The sequence below is a fragment of the Malaya genurostris genome, chromosome 2 (assembly GCF_030247185.1).
Source record: "Malaya genurostris strain Urasoe2022 chromosome 2, Malgen_1.1, whole genome shotgun sequence".
NCBI classification, from domain to species: Eukaryota; Metazoa; Arthropoda; class Insecta; order Diptera; family Culicidae; genus Malaya; species Malaya genurostris.
Window position 1 is genome coordinate 19,319,296 of NC_080571.1, and position 19,625 is coordinate 19,338,920.

At 35.4% G+C, this 19,625-nt stretch overlaps 1 protein-coding gene across 5 annotated transcripts in view; it reads left to right on the forward strand.

The window, feature by feature from the left end:
- LOC131432668 (interference hedgehog-like) overlaps positions 1-19,625 on the forward strand; it is a 212,677-nt gene that overhangs the window by 150,910 nt on the left and 42,142 nt on the right. For all 5 annotated transcript variants that reach the window (XM_058599071.1, XM_058599073.1, XM_058599072.1 and 2 more), the window contains one exon: positions 6,463-6,545. The gene's annotated coding sequence lies outside the window, so the exon portion shown is untranslated. The remainder of the gene's footprint in view (positions 1-6,462; positions 6,546-19,625) is intronic.

A 19,625-nucleotide genomic window follows, 5' to 3' on the forward strand; every position in this document is an offset into this window, starting at 1 on the left:
CTTTTCACGAAACTGTGTTGATTTCGCACTTAGCAACGGGGGTTTCAGTAAAACTGATTTAAAAACCAGGTTCGAAACTGACTCGATTTTCAGTTCAAAAACGTTGAAATTCGGTTCGAAACTGACTTCAAACAAATGGTTTGACAGCAGTTACAGTGGAAACTGGGTTAGGTTTGGCATCAAGCGAAAACGGCATAAATGACTCAATGACTGTTCTAGAAAACCGTTGTAGGCAAGAGAAGTTTTGATATCATTTACCAGTTGATGAATTGTGTTCAATGGAGTCAGATGAATAGTATTGGTCATTGCGGGGGCAAGATTAACAAATCAGATTTTTTTTTAATGAATCAATGAGAAGATTGTGCTGTAGAAGCGCTAAGGTCAAACTAAGAGATATTCCTTGCATTTTTCTTTCTAATGATTTAGATTAAACTAAGCGCACACAGTAAGTGGTTATTAGATATCAATGTTCAAGGTGATTACCATAATGAATTGAGACTGTCATTTCATGTTGCATATTCTGTGAAGAATGTTCAAACTGGTAAGATCAATATCAAATTACAATTTAAGCATCGTCTCCAAGCAATCAAAAGTTCCACAGTACCTGAAAATATCCTCTTTGAAGAGCTCTAAAGTACGCATGGCACTTTTTGATACATTGAACGTACAGAACAGATCCTGAGGAAAAAATTTCACTGCTTAAAAGCTGTACACACCGAATTGTTTTTACGGATGTCGGCACAGTTTTACTGACTTTCAAACAGCTGAATATTCGGTAATCCGTTCAGTAAAAGTTTTATTTGCTGAATGATCGGTACAGTTCCACTGAACTTCGAGCTGTCATAATTCTAATGACTTCTTCATCATTCAATACCGACGTTCAACGAAATTTACAAAACAATTCTAAAAATATGTAAACGTCTTGACCCGTAAAGTATTACTGTTTTTTGGTAAATTGTATTACAGATATGGGAAAGGAAGGAGCAATTTAGTTTTCAAAATATATTTCCATCCGATTAATTAATTTATTTGCGTGTGATGAATAAATTGAATTACATTTGCTCTCCAGAAATAATTTATTCAAATAAAATGATCAAATATCTTTCGGATGCAATTCAGTAGAATATAGGATCACCCTTCGTATATTTAGAGTGCTGAAATAAAAAGTTGTTTTGAATATATCCACAAATTGAAAAATTACCGCTAGGAATCAGTATTATCTATTTTTCGCAAGCAATCAATTCGCACCACTATTTTTTCTCTACAAATTTAGAAATTTTCACATTTCTACGCCCGAAAATTATGTTATTTGACAGATCTGTATTTCTTCTGAATGTATAGTGATGGTTACTGAAATTCTTCATTATTTTTTATTATTTTCCGAATATTGATAGAATTTTCACTGAGTTCGTCAAGAGAAATGACATTTCAGAGTTGGTCTGTGAACTGTGTCAGTAAATAATAAATGACCGTAACTTTTACATAGGAGTTGGATAAATTTTACGTATCTTTCAGTAAAAATAATATTTTACAGATTGTTGCCGCAAAAATTATTACCGAACCCAAAAGTAGAAATTTTTGTGTATAAGAAACTGCTTCAAAGTTTGTTCTATCGGGTGAACATTCACGTATGAGTAGTTTCATAAAACGGACTGTTCAGAATAGAAATCTGTACATTTGTTCAATTTTCGCTTAACAGAAGTATTTCATATTTTCACATTAATCATTGGAGCTAAAGCGAGTGTGTGTCGAATTCCGTTGATTGTAGGTTAAGTAATCAGAAAAAAGGAGAAACGTTGATCACTTAGTCTTTTGACAATTCTTCTGACGAGACGAAGTTCGACGGGTCAGCTAGTAATGAAATAATAATAATACTAACAATCATAAGATATTATTGTTATTATTATTATTATTATTGTCATTATTATTATTATTATTATTATTATTATTATTATTATTATTATTATTATTATTATTATTATTATTATTATTATTATTATTATTATTATTATTATTATTATTATTATTATTATTATTATTATTATTATTATTATTATTATTATTATTATTATTATTATTATTATTATTATTATTATTATTATTATTATTATTATTATTATTATTATTATTATTATTATTATTATTATTATTATTATTATTATTATTATTATTATTATTATTATTATTAATATTATTATTATTATTTTAAAAAAAGAGAAAGCTTGCACAATTCACACAATCGTTCAAATAACTGGTATTCGGAAGTGTGAAGGAAGCGTGCCAGTTTTTTTTTTCGTATTCACGACATCCAGTTATGTCTCTGACATTGACCTGCCCGCCTTTTTTTTCGTAAATGCTGTAACTGACAACTAACGAAGTTTAATTCACTTTTGGTCAATATGGAGAAATAGTTAACGAACCAGTCAATTATTATTATTATTATTATTATTATTATTATTATTATTATTATTATTATTATTATTATTATTATTATTATTATTATTATTATTATTATTATTATTATTATTATTATTATTATTATTATTAATATTATTATTATTATTTTAAAAAAAGAGAAAGCTTGCACAATTCACACAATCGTTCAAATAACTGGTATTCGGAAGTGTGAAGGAAGCGTGCCAGTTTTTTTTTTCGTATTCACGACATCCAGTTATGTCTCTGACATTGACCTGCCCGCCTTTTTTTGTAAATGCTGTAACTGACAACTAACGAAGTTTAATTCACTTTTGGTCAATATGGAGAAATAGTTAACGAACCAGTCAACAAAAATCAATATGGAGTTAATTTTCAATAAAACTCGCTGAAATATGTTTTTAAATCTCTTCGATCCAATTTTGCCACCGTTTTGAAAATATAAATAACAACTATCGGCTGTATTCGAATGTTTTCCAAGTCTCGTTTACCAAGAAGCAAATTTTCTTGTTTGTTGTGTATTAATTATCCCATGTAGCACATTATTTTCAAAGGGTTGTTCGCGAGAACAACTGGCCACCCCTAATACTCTGGAAATTGACGCGTGAAGTATTTCACATAATGACGAACGTATTACAAGCTTTTAGATCGAAGATGGCGTCGAAAGAATGGCAAGGGTGAAAAGCAATTTTCGGTTGATTTTTCATTAGGGCGTATAAGCAAGTGACAGTTTCTCTTTGTTTACTTTCTCTTCTATTAATTACTAAGCGATTTCCGTCTAGTCAATTGAACTTTCTCTTCTTGTGTTTTCATATGCAGGGTAGTTTAATTTGGTAAAACAATTACCCCGGTTAGGTGTTAGCTACTGGTTCGAGTTCGGTCTCTGCGGTAACATTTTCACGGTTTTCATTACATAATTGAATTTCGCGTGTCATCTTTTCAATGTGCTTTTCTGTTAGATACTTATCATATCTAAAACTAGCTCAAGACGGTTCTACGTCTTAACAAAGACTGAAACACAAATCGTTACTAAATATATTTTTATGAAAATCAATGATACTATCGATAACTACCCTTAAATTGAAAGAAACGCCTTCAACAATTTGAAATCGATAGCAATTTAGCATTCGAATATTTCTTATCGAGTTTAGTCGTTTACGAGCTCGATTGTTTTGGTTTCCTAATGCCAAAACTTCTCGATAATCCAATATTTCTTCGAGTGAAGTCGAACGAGGCTCGGTAATCGAGAACCATAATACGAAACATGGTCGATTCGATAAAATTTTAGTCGAATCGGGATACACAATACTACCACCGGATTTGATAGTAAAAAACGTACAACAAAACTTGATTTTCCTGCAAGCACTGTCCGGAGAAGTTGAAGTAAATATTGCAGATGAGACCTGATCCTTCGGTACGTTCTGTGGCTAGCAAATGTGTTCAACTTTCTTCTAGATACTTCCAAGCGAAGGCAAGGTATGGAGTCGTTCAAGGTGAAAACTCTACCGAAGTGAAATGATAAACTGAATGGGACGGCTAAAACCCGGGCTCGTAAGTTGTATCACGAATTTGTTAAGTGAAAATGATCGCTGAAACTAATGCGCTGGAAGATTTCAACCTGCTTCCCGGAATTTTTTTTATCTACTGTGCAACGGCACGGTGTAGAGAAGCATTTCAGGACGTTAAAAAAGGTGAAGTTTCCCAAAAAAATATTTGATTTGACAGGCAATATGCAGTTGTGGTCAAGAAAATCTAGGTTTTATCACTACCGTAACGATAAACAGGGACATATACCGTGAAGAATGCCTGAAAAACCGTTTGTAGCCATTCCCACGCAACCATGACGCTCCCTCGTTATTCTGGCCCGAATTGGCACCATTACTCCGAAGAAGTTCCATGCTGCATCCATAGAGTCCATGTTGCACCGGAAGAGGCGAGTCCACCTAACTGACCGAAGTTGCGACCTATCGAGTGGTACTGGACCGTGAACAGAGAACTCTCTCAATACAAACAAGCTTCAGCTGTAGAAAAATTTACAAAATTTGGACAAAAGCAGCTGAATCGGTTGCGTAGAAATCTGCACAAACCCTAAGTAAAAGGTTAAGTAAACTCAAAAGTTCGTAGTTTCTTCATGCAGCCTAATTAGGTGACTGTAATTAGTTTTAAGGTGACTAATAATGCATAATTAAATGAATAAAACAAATGTATTTTGAATTGAACTAACAGCAAATTTGTTTTATTCCGAATTTTATTTGTCCAGATTTTGTCAAGAACAAATCTTAGTGTAGAGGACCCTCCAGAGAAACGTCGTTGAAATACAGTAAAAATATTAATGATTCGAAATGGTTAAATGGCTTGGAATCACTTGAATCCACTCTCTAACTCAACCAGACCTCATTCCTCGCCTCCAAACAGGATTTTTTTTAAGTTATTACTAAGTTTTGAATCGTCGGAAAATGGTGGATTCGTGAAAAATATTTAGATCATTAAGAAAGACAAAATTATCAGTGGTTCAAGATGACTACTCTGAGAAACCTCAGAGCAGACAGTAAATGTACTACACTTCCTAAACTTTTCAAAACTTATTAAGTTTAGTTTTTGAAATTTAAAATGGTTTTTAAAGATATGGTTTGGATCAAGACACATACACAAATCACACGTACGGTGGCGAATTTATCGAGCAAAGGATGCGTCCACTGTGTTGATGTCGATAGTCGTTAGCTAGTGCGGTGCGGACGGAGGAACTCTTGTCGTCGGCAGATAATGCTTGTCCGCACATCCGCGCAGAATAGCGAAATAGGTTTACGAGCCACGAGTCAATATTTGCTATTGACAAACTGTTATTGATATCGTTACTGGCAGTGCTGGTTTTGGTTGGAGACAACCGAGCGCAGTAGGCGATGCGCGACAGTGCTCTGGCGTCGGTCTCCCGTTATAAGAAGAAGAAGAAGAAGAAGAAGAAGGGGGAAGAGGGAAGAAAAACAACCGGCATGTAAAGTGCACCAGAATGTGCATAAGTTTACATTCAAAGTCGAATTCAAACAGCAGCAGGTCATTGGAGAGCAAGTTTCCTGTTGCCGGTCGCTACCGAGTGCAGGTGTTTTTTTTTTGCTTTTGCTGCCGTAGAGAAAGCTGGCATCGGGAAGTGCTCATGTTTAAACTCGTGGTTTTGAAGTAATTATCATTTTAGGTCGAACCACTGCAACAACAACAAATCGCAAATGAATATTTCTAAGTTTCATTATACTACTCGTTGATAGCTCTAAACCTACTAACGATTGTGAAATGCGCACATACAATATTATAAACGGTACTCACAATAGAAGGGAATCCTACACAGTAAAAAAATATGAAATTTACAGGTGCCGCAAATCTACAACTCATAGAACATAATCCGTGAAACGACTGAATTTCACAAGAATGATATAAATATTAATCAATCAATCAAATCAATCATTATAATCAAAGCGAATTGATTAATATTTATAGATCTCGCATTTTGTAGATATTATGGTTCATACAGACATCCATCAACTCACAGCTCCCTATTTTTTTAACAAATGGGTCCGAAACGGCTCGCCGAAAGTCGTTTCGCCGATAGCCGTTTCACCGAAAGCTATTTCGCCGATACTCATTTCACCGATGCCCATTTTACCGTTGCCCGTTTCGCCAAAAATCTTTTTTGCCGAAAGCCGTTTCGTCGAAACATTCATTTATTCAAATCATGCAATTTTCTTTACACCGTATTGAAATAGACTTCAAACAAATCTATGATACTGAAAAATAAATCAATGATTTGTCTTAAGAGCCTGTTAAAATCTGTTTTTTATTAAAATTAAGGGAAATGTTACGATATTTGTAGGCTAATAATATATACGGTAAAATGGCTTACAACGAAATAATCCATTCGGTGAAACAGCTTTCGATACATATTACAAATTATTTTAGTTCGTTGTCTCATTTTGCATTATTTCAGATTGTTGTTATCTCATGCAAGAATTCAACTAACGTTCAATTCCTTCGTTTCAGATGATCCTCATTATGCAACCCTCAGCAAAAACTACATTAAACTGACTATCTGTATAGAATCATCAATCCCTAGCAGTGACAAGGTAAGCTAAACCGAATAAAAACATCGTTTAAAAAATCCCGGGATTGAACCAGTAAAACAATATTTCTCGTGCTGAATTATTTTTGTTTCGTCAACATAATCTCCTTCAAGTTCAATAGAATCGCTCTAGCGCATTTCTAACTTTTCGATGTCATGCTTGTAAAAAATAGGCTTTAGTAGCAGCAAAAACTTTCTCAATCGAGCCAAATCTTTTCCTTGGAAAAATTTTTTGAGATCAGAAAAGAGTCAGCAGTCACTGGGAGCTAAATCTGGGAAAAATAGTGGATGAGAAAGCAGTGTTCGAAGCCCAATTTGTTCAATTCTTAGTGACAGCTTTATTTTTTCTTCATGTGATTTCAATTTCGTTTTTCAGACGCATCAATAGCTCTCTTTAATAGTCACTATTGATGATTCGTCCCTTTTCAAGATAGCCGATGCCAAAAAACTGACGCCATGGCTATTCCAGCTGACTGTCGAATCGACTCCAGAGTCACTTACAGATGCAAACCAAAAACCTGAAGTGACTGAACAGTGCTGAACAGCTCTGCGAATCGTTGATTTGGAATAGTATTTTTTATGTTCAGATTTTTGCGTGAAATCGTGGAAGCACTGTCAGTTGATTTTGTAGTCATCTATCACAATTTTCAAAACTTGCCCAATATTCATTTGATCTACCTGAGCGTTCAACATGTTTAAAATTAGAATACCACCGACAAATCGTTGTTTATAATGGAACAAAGTTTGATAGAGTAGAGTCCGTCTTTCCACGGTATTTTTTCATATTGAAAAGCAATGTTTTATCAACAAACAGAATTTTTTTTTCTCTTTTTTACAAATGTTAAAGTAACGTTACTTATTTGTAGGAAGTTTTTTTTTGTTAAAATGTGCCGGCTAATGGAGATAACTTCTTCGAAAACCATGAAAAATGTTTTCGTTAACTCAAATCGTGCTTGAAAAACTGTTAGAGAAAGCTTACGTCTTGAAGGTGTCATACGACTATTTTTCATGAACATTTGTCTATAAAAAAGCTGTCGTCAAAGAGGGTTCCGCATTTGCTCACGGTGGACCAAAAAACAACAGCTTGTCGTTAATTTCCAGCACTGTTTGAAGTTGTTTCACCGAAATAAATCGAATTTTAGGAAAATGATTGACTCATAAAATTTGATCCATATCTCATTTTCAAACTGTTTGGGTTAATAAAAAAGGACTTTTTATAGCTATCATTCCAAACAATAAATTCAAATGTTTTACATAATACAAAGCATCATTCGAACAACATTTCGTAACGAAACGTAAAGAGAATTAAAAACATTTAGTAATTTTTTCGTGGAATAATATTGAGAAATAAGCTATTGAAAGAGTATTTTTGAGGACGCTTCTTAAAAATCATGATTTGCGGTGCGAACTGTATCTCTGTATATCTGTATATTTGATCTTTTTTAATTTTTTAATTTTTGGTGGTTGTTTAAAGTCAAAACTACGATTTTTCACGACAAAATCCAACATTTTGTTCAGCCACCCAATTTTTTTTCATCTAACTATTGTTTTTTCGGTAAAGTACTCGAAAATATTCGACACGTATTTTTTTATTTCAATATGGTACGTGAAATTTTCGAGATATGATTTTTTGAAATTTCGCGTTTTCTAAAAAGAGCATTTTTTCAACAGTCTATACTGTAAAATTCAATAATGATACAAAAATTCGCCCAAGACATGAAATGTGCGTCTTTTCCTTAGCTTTCAAATAAGCGATTCCATAAAACAACCTTTGAAGTTAGTATAATGAAACAAATTAATAATTAATAAACAAATAAAAAAAATTTCTAACTTGGGCCTAATTTTTTTTCTTATTTTTGTTGAAAAAAGAAGCCTTAGGGGTTTAACTCAATCTTGGAAAAGTTTCAGAGTGGAAAGATCAATGCTTTCGAAGCAGTGAATTTTTCAATCACGAAGTAGTTTTCGAATGACGATGGATACGGACTTTCAAAACCTGCTTTCATGAAAAACGCTTTCAAAGTTTGTTGTCTATATTTTATAGACAATTTATTGTTCTAGGAGGCTCGGGTCTAATACTTTCAATTTTGATGTGGAACACATCTTTATTTTCTATATAGTGGTGGAAATCAGAAATTCAAGAAAAACTACACGTAGTAATGTAGTCAGGTTTTAAACACTTACAGCTCAGTCTATTTTGTATCAATTATTAATATTATTTCATTATTTGTTTGGAAATATTTCTAAGATTCGATTTGAATGTATCAAGCCACGTATTTTCAATTATAAATGATTGAAATTTTGATTAGTAGCGAGCAGTGTCCTATTTTGTCTGCTAAAAATCTGCCGCATATCGGATTTCCCTGCCATAGACGACGGTTTTGAAGGAGTAAGCGATCAATCAAAGAGAGAGCATCGCTCTGATTGGTCAATTGATGCAAAAGCGAAGCTGTTGGAAGCACGCGAATCTATAAATAGAAGCGAAATTAAAGCTAGCGTTTCAGTCCTACTCGTAGCATGCTAGAGGTAGGTTGCTGCTAGACAGCAAGACTAAAACGATTTGAAGCTTTGAGGGCTGAGGCCAGTTGTTAGCGTAAAACCGTGTGGCTAGATTTTTGATCCATGCTTTTGAAGGCGAGATAATCAATGAACAAGTTAAAAGACGACGTTTTCAGCTATGCAATTCTTCCTTCAGAAAAAAAACTTTCCCGACCACTAAAGTCAATGAATCATTCTGAAATTTTCACAGAATAATCTAAATTAATATTCTAAGAGATTGTCAGTTGGGTTTCTGAGAAAATCAGATTTGAAGCGTGAAAATAGCCCTTTAAAACGCCCTAAAACACACTGGCCTCAGCCCTTAATTGGTATGCTCTGATCTTGTGTCATGCAAGCTCGGAATTCCATGTTATGTCGTTTCCCCATGAGAAATTGACAACTACCCCTGGATAAATTTTGAATGCTTAAGATTAATTTCGAATTTATATTAGATGTTCTCGATTGATAATGAGAAATAGTTTATCGCTTCAACCGAAATCGCAGAATGGTAGAGAAACTTAACGCTAATAAAACTGCTTGCATAAAAAATTTTTAACACATTTTACCCTATATTTCCGGATCCGGATGAAATTCAGGAATTACGTGGGGAAGCACAGGACCTTTCATTTGAACTTAAATTTTTGAAAATCGGTTGCCCCATCTACGAGAAAAGTTAGAGCACATATTTTAATTTTTTGCGCATTTTATCATTATTTTAACCGGAAATCGAATCCAAATGATATTCAGGAATTTTGTATGGGACAATAAGACCTTTCACATGAATCCAAGTTTGTGAAAATCGGTTCAGTTATCTCCGAGAAAAGTTAGTGCAAAAAACTTCACATACACACATACGCACATACACACACAAACATTTTGCGTACTCGACGAACTGAGTCGAATGGTATATTGCATAACCTTTCTATATGAGAAAGCAAAAAAAAAATTACTTTGATGAATTCACTTTCCATTAGATCTAAAATTTGTTAAAGCATTAAAGCCAGTCGTTAAGAAATGTTAACCAAACGAGGATTTTTTTTCAAAACCCTTGTCCTTTGAAGTCGTTTGAGTCAATTTGTTCAAATTTGAGATAATTTCACCGTTCATTTTTGCCATTTTCATATAGAAAGGCTATGCAATCACTGTCAAAACCGACGTTTTAACCAAGACCCGGAGAGCCGAATTTCATATACCATTCGACTCAGCTCGACGAACTGAGCAAATGTGTGTGTGTGTGTGTGTGTGTGTGTGTGTGTGTGTGTGTGAGTGTGTGTATGTATGTGTGTGCCTGTATGTATGTGTGTATGTAACAACAATGTGCACTCGGTTTCTCGGAGATGGCTGGACCGAGTTCCACAAACTCAGACTCAAATGAAAGGTCTCTTGGTTGCTATTGAATTTTACTCGGATCGGACTTCCAGTTTGGAAGTAACGGGGTAAAATGTGCAAAAAATGAAGAAAAAATGCACTCGATTTTCTCAAAGATTTTTCGCTCACCCGATTTTTTTCAACTAAGAGTAAAATTAAAGACCGAATAGCCCCATAGGTTGCTATTGAATTTCATTTGAACCCGACTTCCGGTTATACGGTAATATGTGAAAATCGAGGAAAAATTGTGGACTCAATTTTCTCGGAAATGAATCAACCGATTTTCATAAACAAAGACTCAAACAAAAGGTATTAAAGTTATTCAAAAATTTCTAGAACATTTCATCCAGATCTTACTTTCGGTTTCGAAACTAGAGCGCGATAAGTGGAAAATCTTCAACTGCAAGAGTATTTTTTCACAAACAATGGCGAAAACATGTATAAATCCCACTGATAATTTCTCCTAGTTTGATGAGCCGAAGGCGAAACGCGAGGAAATCGAAACAAAATGTGTGCTTTTTGCACAAACCGACAAAACCCCTAAATGTTCAGAACTCTTTAGTTTGCGAGCATATCAACTTAATTCGGCAGTACTGGTCCCCCATTTCCAGTTCCAGAAGCACCGAAAGTAATGAAGAACAGCTCTAAAAGTGAAACTTATTTCGATTTCCCAATCTCAAAAGCTGCTGTGAAATTTCATTCGGATTCGACTTCCGGTTCCGCAATTACAGGGCGTCAGTGTCGAAGCTTTCAAACCGCCACATAAAATGACGATAAAAAGCCGGTAAGCAACGGTACGTGCTGGCACGGAAGAAGAAAACACAACACACCTTCACAAACGAGATTAGCTACTCACTTTTCTCAGGTTCAGCGTGACCGATTTTCACAAACTTATGTTCAAACAAAGGCCTTATGGCCCATACAAAGCTTTAGAATTTCATCCGGGTACAACTTTTGGTTCCGGAATTACAGGATGAAGAATCTTTAAAATTTCACGTCGCCACTTCAAGCGGCGAAGCAAAAAAACCGTAAAAAGATTTCTGAACTGGACTCGACTTAGTAGACGGCCTATCAAAAGAATTCCGGCTATCCTGGCTCCCGATTTGCGATTATGGAAGCACCGAAAATAGTGTTGAAATACTCCAAAATGAAACTCAGACTACTTTCTATCAGAAGGTTAAGCGTTGAAAGTTTTATATCGCCACCTAAAGCGACGAAGTGAAAGGGGGAAAAATTCTTTTTAACTAGGTTCAAGACGAGGATCTCTAAACTTGTGGGTCATATTTGTTGCTGGTCATACGAACCAACTTAGGCTTTCCCGCTACACGAAATTAAATTTCGGAAGTATTGGAAATGGTGGTCAAAAACAGCCAATAGGAACTCACTCACTTTTATTTAAGGATAAGGATTTCAAGGATAAGGTCTTACCATAAGAGCTTAAAATTGTCACGCATTCTCAATGAAATAATCCAATCCAACAGCCTCATTTTCAATAATTTACTGTCTCATTCGTAAATGACCGACACCAGAACAAACGAAGAGAGACGAAGCATTTTCGTTTCTCATTGAAAAAATAAGAGAGTAAAATTGCCAACATCACTCTTTCCTCTATGACAAGACGAAACCAAACTAACGTCTTCAGGGAGCATTGGCAGAATTTCTACTCTCATTATTTCATCGTTGTATTGAAAATCTGTGACGATTGGCTAGAGATGATGACTAAAATATGACAAATCGAAGTAATTACACCCCAGAACCTCTTTGGAAACCAAAACTACTACAAAATCGAGCATCAACAGGTAAAAGTCATTGTGAAATCTTTTTCTGTTATTTTCGATTCTCAAAGCTTCGGTCGAATATCGGCACGGCATACTATGGGATTTTCACTGAAAACCGCAAATGACTGAAAGGGCAAATGAAAGAAAAAACACTATTTTGAACTACTCTCCCGCTTATGTCATTGACTGGACATGGACTTCGTTCTCATAGTTTGCAAGCGCAGCTAAGAGTGACAGTAATTTCTTGTCATTTTCGTCTATTTTGAGTCAATGAAAATGACTTTTATTAGCTCGAATCCATGGTATCGTTGTGGATAATACCTTCGATTACGAAACTGTAGGGTGTTTTGATTCGAAGATTTGGCTAAATCAAATATAACAACAATCTTTCCTGTTTCTATTCAATGACCAGTTGTTTTTAGAACTCCAAAGTAATATTCATGATGGTATGAGTAGTATGAGAAAGGCATCATTGCATCACTAGGTTGATTAAAATAGGTTTTATATTCACTATAGCATAAAACATAGTCTTATAATGTTTCCATTTTTTTCTACACTACCGCTCTGCTAGGGTAAAGATGAATACCTTAATTACACCCAAATTTGAGCGATTTGTGGTCGATGCCACACACGGGTGTAGTGTAGCGTATAATAAACGACGACGCTATTAATTTTTTCTAGGCGTGTACAGATTCGACCGCTTCGTCTAGTTCCGACGGCGTCATCGGTGGCACCATAATGGAACAGTTTCTTTGCCCATTTATTGCTAATGACTCGTGTCTAATTTGATTATATTTCATTCCTTTAGTCGAATGAATATGTACGAGGTTGGAAGCGCACTTAAGAGTCCCGTCGGATGGTAGCCGCCATCAGAATCCGCAACTTCATTATCATCATCATTATCGGTGGCAGCATCATTACTTTTACAAAGTGCTCCTCCTTTTTTATGCTATTATTCGCGCAGTAGGCTAGACACACGGTTTTTTATTCTTTTTTTTTGCGCAACCATAAATTGCTTACCAAATCAAAAGCTCAAAAGTTGCAAATTTCCGTGCAAAATTCAACAAGTGAGAACACTCACTTCCACAGATAATCGGCAAATCTTTGCGTGACAAATTCCGAGCACAACTCATTCCATGGTATGGAATGGAATGCGAGCTGCATATGTGCACCTCCAGAACCCCAGCTGGAAAAGCAATCTTCATTTGCTCGCCCTCGTGTTCACTCGCCATTTAAGCGTGATCACAATTATTTTTTACGATATTAACTGCCGGTGTTAATGAAGCCGTTTTGAATAAGATACGGTCTCAGCAGTAGTGGCCTCTCGGTATGCGGCAGCGAAAAAAGTAAACAATGTCCGATCGAGTTTATTGTACTTAGCGGCGAGAAGAGAGTGTGCGAGAAGTGCGAATGAAATCTCTCTATGGGTACTTAGTTTGAAATATTTCACATAAATTAACACCCCATTTATTGGAGGAAACAATTGCGCGAAGAAACCGAACAACTTCAATCGTCGTCGCGCCGAACGTTTTACGAACTTTTGTTGATAGCGCGAATCGTTAAAAGCACGATGCTTGACGAAACTGACAAGAGCGCTAACAACAGTGAAATATAACCAATCTTTTTTTCCGCTCGTTAAGCCCGGATTAATTTACGACCTGACCGGACCACTCAAACAAAACGGCCTGGCAGGGCGGAATGTACCGAATGGATGAATGACTGGCGAACAGTTCGCATTTTGTCACAATTAAATGATATGTAAATATTGTGCTGACGGGAGGAAAAATACTGCAGGACCGACCGTATGTCGCTCGCAGCATCCTAACTCGTAGAATTTCTTCATTCAAAGGATTTCGGACGAAGAATTGTTTCATAATTGTGATAAATCATTGAACACTACAGAGAGATCTGTGTGTTTGGCACGTCCTAACATCTTCCAATCTAGATAGCACCGATTTAACATTGTACTTTTGAATAAAAAGTAGGTTGATTTTCGTGGGAGACCAGCGATTTACAGGAACGGAACTAATTTCGTTTTGACCGAAGACCACGAAAGATGGGTTAGCCTATAAGCATACGCAAAACACACATATACTATTCCGGATACCTGTAAAAAATCCATAACATGTACTTTGGACCATTTCAATTGCGGTATCGTTTTGGAATATGCAAATCTATCTTCGTTATATTACGAATAGAATTGAATGTATACGGAGCTGCAAGCCATTTTTAATTGGGTTCCTACCACTGTTTTTGGAAGTTGAAATCATGATGAAGGGATGTTCCTTCCAAACGTCAGCGTTACAATAAATATTTTGTAAAGCAACATTTGATATTTCAATAAACTAGTCAGGAGTACTTGCTGAAAATGGTACAATTAGTAGTTCTTTCATTCAGGGGTTAGCCTAATTGTATGCTCAGGGCACATAGCCGTTTTGGATATTGTTTACGTTTCGTCTTAGACACATCAATGCATAGCAGTTCAAATTGAACTGCTTAATGCAAAACTCGGCAGTTCAATTTCAACTGCTAAGCAGACGTAAAGTTTCTGCTTTTTGCCGAACACTTTTTGTTTAACACCGAAGTGCCATGTCTAGTACTTCTTTGAATTTCATATCTATCAAGAATGTTTGCTACTGGAAGAAGCGTCACTAAATGTTAATCTGAAACTTCTTGGACATGCAGATTTAGTCACAAAATGCCACTTTGCATACTTTTTTTCAAAATAATATAGACTGTCTTTTGAAAAGGGCCAAACTTTTTCTACAATTTTTTTATAAAAAGGTAATAGTAATTGCTGTGGTATACACTGAGGTCTTTTTTAACGCGTTTTGTTCATGTGGTTTCTTTACAAGCGACATTTTCCGTGGATTTTCGAAGTTACGTGATTTTTCTTTGCACGGATTTCCGAAGTTATGCGGTTTTCTTGTTTTGTCTTAGAAATGCATGAAACGTTGAGATCTGGTGCTATCCCAAAGTCAACTTCCTGACACTTTGATTTTTTTCAAAATTTGTATTTGGATATAACACCTGATCTGAACGTTTCATGCATTTCTAAGACATTTGACATCAACAATTTTTTATTTTCAATTTTGCGTTTTTCTTTCTACGCGAATTTCCGAAGTTACGCGGTTTCAAATTCTCTAAGTCCCAAAGTCGATTAGTTCAAAATAATTTATAATACACCTGACATTTTATGCATTTCGAAGTCATTTGGTTTCAAAAGAATTTTCGATCGGGGATCTCAATGTTTTTTAAGTCCCAAAGTCGATTTTAAAAAAATTCTTTTTTTATAAAGACTGTACCAGAAAGTATGAACGCACTTTGATTTCGCTGTAAATAATTCACAAGTGTTAGATATTCAAATTTTATTCGATATACTGATAATATTAGACTACAACAACAGACTATTATTCTCAACATTTGCTACTTAGCCATTGTACACTAGCTGGCGCACCTTCTTGCGAACGTTCCTCATTAAATTTCGTACAGACTTCTTGGCGACAAGTTTTGACACTTTTCTCCAATCTTTTTCGAACTGTTGAATGGTTTCGGCTGCCGAGACATGTTTCCTAAGATGTGCCTTCGTTACTGCCCAAAATTCCTCAATTGGTCGAAGTTGTGGGCAATTTAGTGGATTCATGTCTTTTGGGACGAAAGTGACATTTTTGGTAGTATACCATTCTACCGTTGATTTCGAGTAGTGGCAAGAAGCAAGATCTGACCAGAAGACAACAGGATCCTTCGAATCATGGGTAGAAGTCGTTTTTGTAAACATTCCTCGATGTATATTTTGCTGTTCATTGAAGCAGTGGTGATGAAGGGTTTCGAAATCTTACCGCAGCTACAAATTGCTTGCCAGACCATAGTTTTCTTACCATATTTTTCGACTTCAATCGATGTCTCGGACTGGTTTAACACTTGCCCTTCTCGCACCGTAAAATATTGTGGTCCCGGCAAGGATTTGTAATCGAGTTTCACGTAGGTTTCGTAGTCCATGATTATGCAGTTCAATTTTCCAGCAAGAATAGTATTGTACAGCGTTCGAACCCTCGGCCTGATCGATGCTTCTTGTTTCGGATTACGTTTTGATTGTTTCTGCTTCTTATAGGTTCGAAGATTCAAACGTTCTTTTTTGGCCACATCCCGAAATGAAACCTCCTTATTTTGCTCGAACGCCTCCAGTATACGTTTATCCAACTGAGGGTTAGCAGGACCTTTTTTTCGACCCGTTTTCGGTTTATCCTCACCGAACTTCCTGATTGCATTTCGCATGGCTTTTTCACTTACTCCTTCCATTTTTGCTATCTTTCTCAGTGACCGTCCGCAATCTGTGCTCCATTTGTACACAATTTTTCGATGTTGTTCTGCTGAAAGTCCACGCATTTCGAAACAAACTAATGAAAACGAATAAACAACTGCACAAGTGGTTAGAGAAGAGTGTAAACAACAGGACGTAGCTTTGATACTTTTGATTTCGAGAATGTTGTCGAATATGCGACGTAAGCGTTGAGTCACGCTCTTCTGAACTAATCGAAACAATCTGAATGAAATTGTGTTACAATTCAGCCCAAATTCGGGTTAGAAATTGTTCTAATAAAAAAAATGTTTTAATGGTAATAGACAGGCATTATCACACCACTAGGTGGATTAAGCAGAGGTTTTTAACTTCGTTAACTTTCGTGAAATTGAAGTGTAATTAAAGAAACGGAATGATCACTTTTGATGTGATTTATTGAAAGATGACTTCAATTATTGTATGGCAAAAAAATATACGTTAAAGGCCGACGTTTCGAAAGAATATCCCGCCATCATCAGGGCTACTATGTATGCCGATTTTATTGATGTCGTGAAGATGAATGGATATTCCGTCGAAACTTCGCAAACCCAAAATAATTATTTTCTAAAGCAACATTTCACCAGAAAGCCATCTTTCAATCATTTTTCAGTGTCTTTTTTTTATCGAAACCGAACCTCAATTGTAAGTCACCATCATCCAAGGATCTAATGAAACTCAATCTGTGAGGAGATTTAACAAAATATCCTATTATCTAGAGACAAAATTTCATTCGAATGGAAAAATATCGAATTCCGATCCACCGCATGGACCGTTTCACCGAAACATACAATTGTATTAATATCACATAGAAATTTCAAACCAAGAAATTTGAAAGATGTTGATGTTTACGTCCATTTGGTTGACTCAAAATCGTGCACCTGGAATATTGCATACACAGTAAAAAATAATGAAATTTACCGGTGACATAACTCCACATATGACTCAAGTCATAAGAACGTAATTCGTAAAATGACTGAATTTTACAAGAATGATTGACATATGTGTCGAACATACACTACTTTTAAAGCAAACGTGTAAATTTACAGAGACATTTTTTACTCTCGTATATGTCGGTCTTAGAAGATGTAAATTTACACGATTTTTTCTAGGTGTGTATTTTAGATAACGGTTATAATCATTTCACCATGTATATATGCTTTAGAAAGAGTACGGTTTTGATTGACCTTTCTAGATAAATTTAGGTCTCTCAGAATAGAATTTCTAGAAAAGCTAGGTTATTTTATACACCTCACAGCAAGAACTTTGGTTTGTTAGCGTAAGTTAAAAAATGACTTCTGCAGCATTTCGTTTCAGTTACAGGCTTATTTAAACCCGCGCTTTTAATAATTATGCTCTATCGCCGGGGGTTCGTCTCATTGCTTTTGAACGTGTACTGTGTGACCTCTTCGGTGCTCATTTGGACCATGCTAAATGAAGAATCCAAGTTTTGAGTAGATTGGTCCAACGAGGTTTGTTTGCCAGAGACTTCCACTTCTAAAGGGCCTTGATGGCATTTCATTTCCGAACACTAATATTGTGACATATTCATCTCCCCCGATCAATTAAATAGGAACGGTTTTTCTTATAGCTACCAACATTTCATCGAAGATTTTTTCTTCATTAAAAAAACAGTGCCATAATCCTCATCTGAAAATTGTATGCCAACGACCGTATAATTGCCTAAGAAAACTTCAATTATTATTTCAATGAAAACATTCAACCTATTGTATCGAAGAGCACTATCCACCGACAATTTCAAAGCTGATCTTGGAATGCTAGCGATTTTCAGACGAAAAACGTCAAGACAATTCCTTTGATAAAGTTCAAATCGAGTAGTCGAAACGTCGAGTAGTCAAACAGGCATTCAAATTTAATAGACCTTTAGAGCCGCATATACCACAATATTACATATTTACATTTGTTTTGTCAATGGAAAAAAGATGATATTTAAGCTCGGTTAGCGTTTAGCGCAACAGCTTTCGGCAAAATGGTCCGCTCTCGATTTGAGAATCCACATAGTACACTATTATTTGTACTCCTGCACTACACTATTAGTTTCGTTTAGTTGAAGCAAAAGCACATACTTTAAATCGAAATCCAAATTTGTTAGTTGCGCAGTGTTTCTTGTTGTTGTATCAAAAGTTAAATTTTACGCTTAAGCTGGAAGTCAACAAATTTTGGCAGATCTTTACGGTGGCCCCGACATCGGTGTTTTTAGTTCGTTAGGTTTACTCATTTTGAGATCGTCTAATTGTTCGTAGCATTATAGCATTATTCTCTGTTTTTTCGTTATGGCCGGTTTTAATATAGGCTTTGACGGGCGAGGCTAGAAAGCAAACTGAGTCAGTTTGTTATATGGTTTACTCATTTTCCAGATAGACTCTATTTTAAGGGGAATAATCGACCAAAAGAACTATTTATTTTTCGAATTGTAAAATCAAAAGAAATAACTTTTCAAAAAATTTTCGTGTCTGTTGGATAACTTTTACGACTTCTTCTTTCCTTCCTTCGGGCACTTAGACGCTTGTTGAAGGTTATTATCACACAAGATACAGTTGTATTTGTTGATCCCAAGACCTTTTATCAATCCATCGGTGGGACGCCTCTGGTTTTTCATCGTAAATTCCCAAACCTTTTCGAAGACAATTTTTTATCTATTAGTTTTTTTTATTTACATATAATCAAAAGACAAAGTATATTTCCAAATTATTCCTGAAAGTCGAATCTGGCGAATACTCTACAGAAAGTTTTTTGTTCCTTAACACATGTGGTTTTGTTGATTATTCTTTCACCGAGGCAGTAGTTGTATGTTATAGGAACTTTTTTGCGTGTGAACGTGATAATTGAGCATTTGTCAATGTTCAAAACCATTCCATTTATTCAAGAACCAGCATCTGTTTATATAGCAGCAGTTCATTATAGTTTGAGTGTAATCGTCACATTATCTCCAAACCATTATATTCTCTTCACAGATAGTCTGAGTGCAATTGAAACTATTTACTCAAACGCTGAACCGTTTTTCTTGGGCAAAATAAAACAATACCTGAGCGATATTTTGAATAAT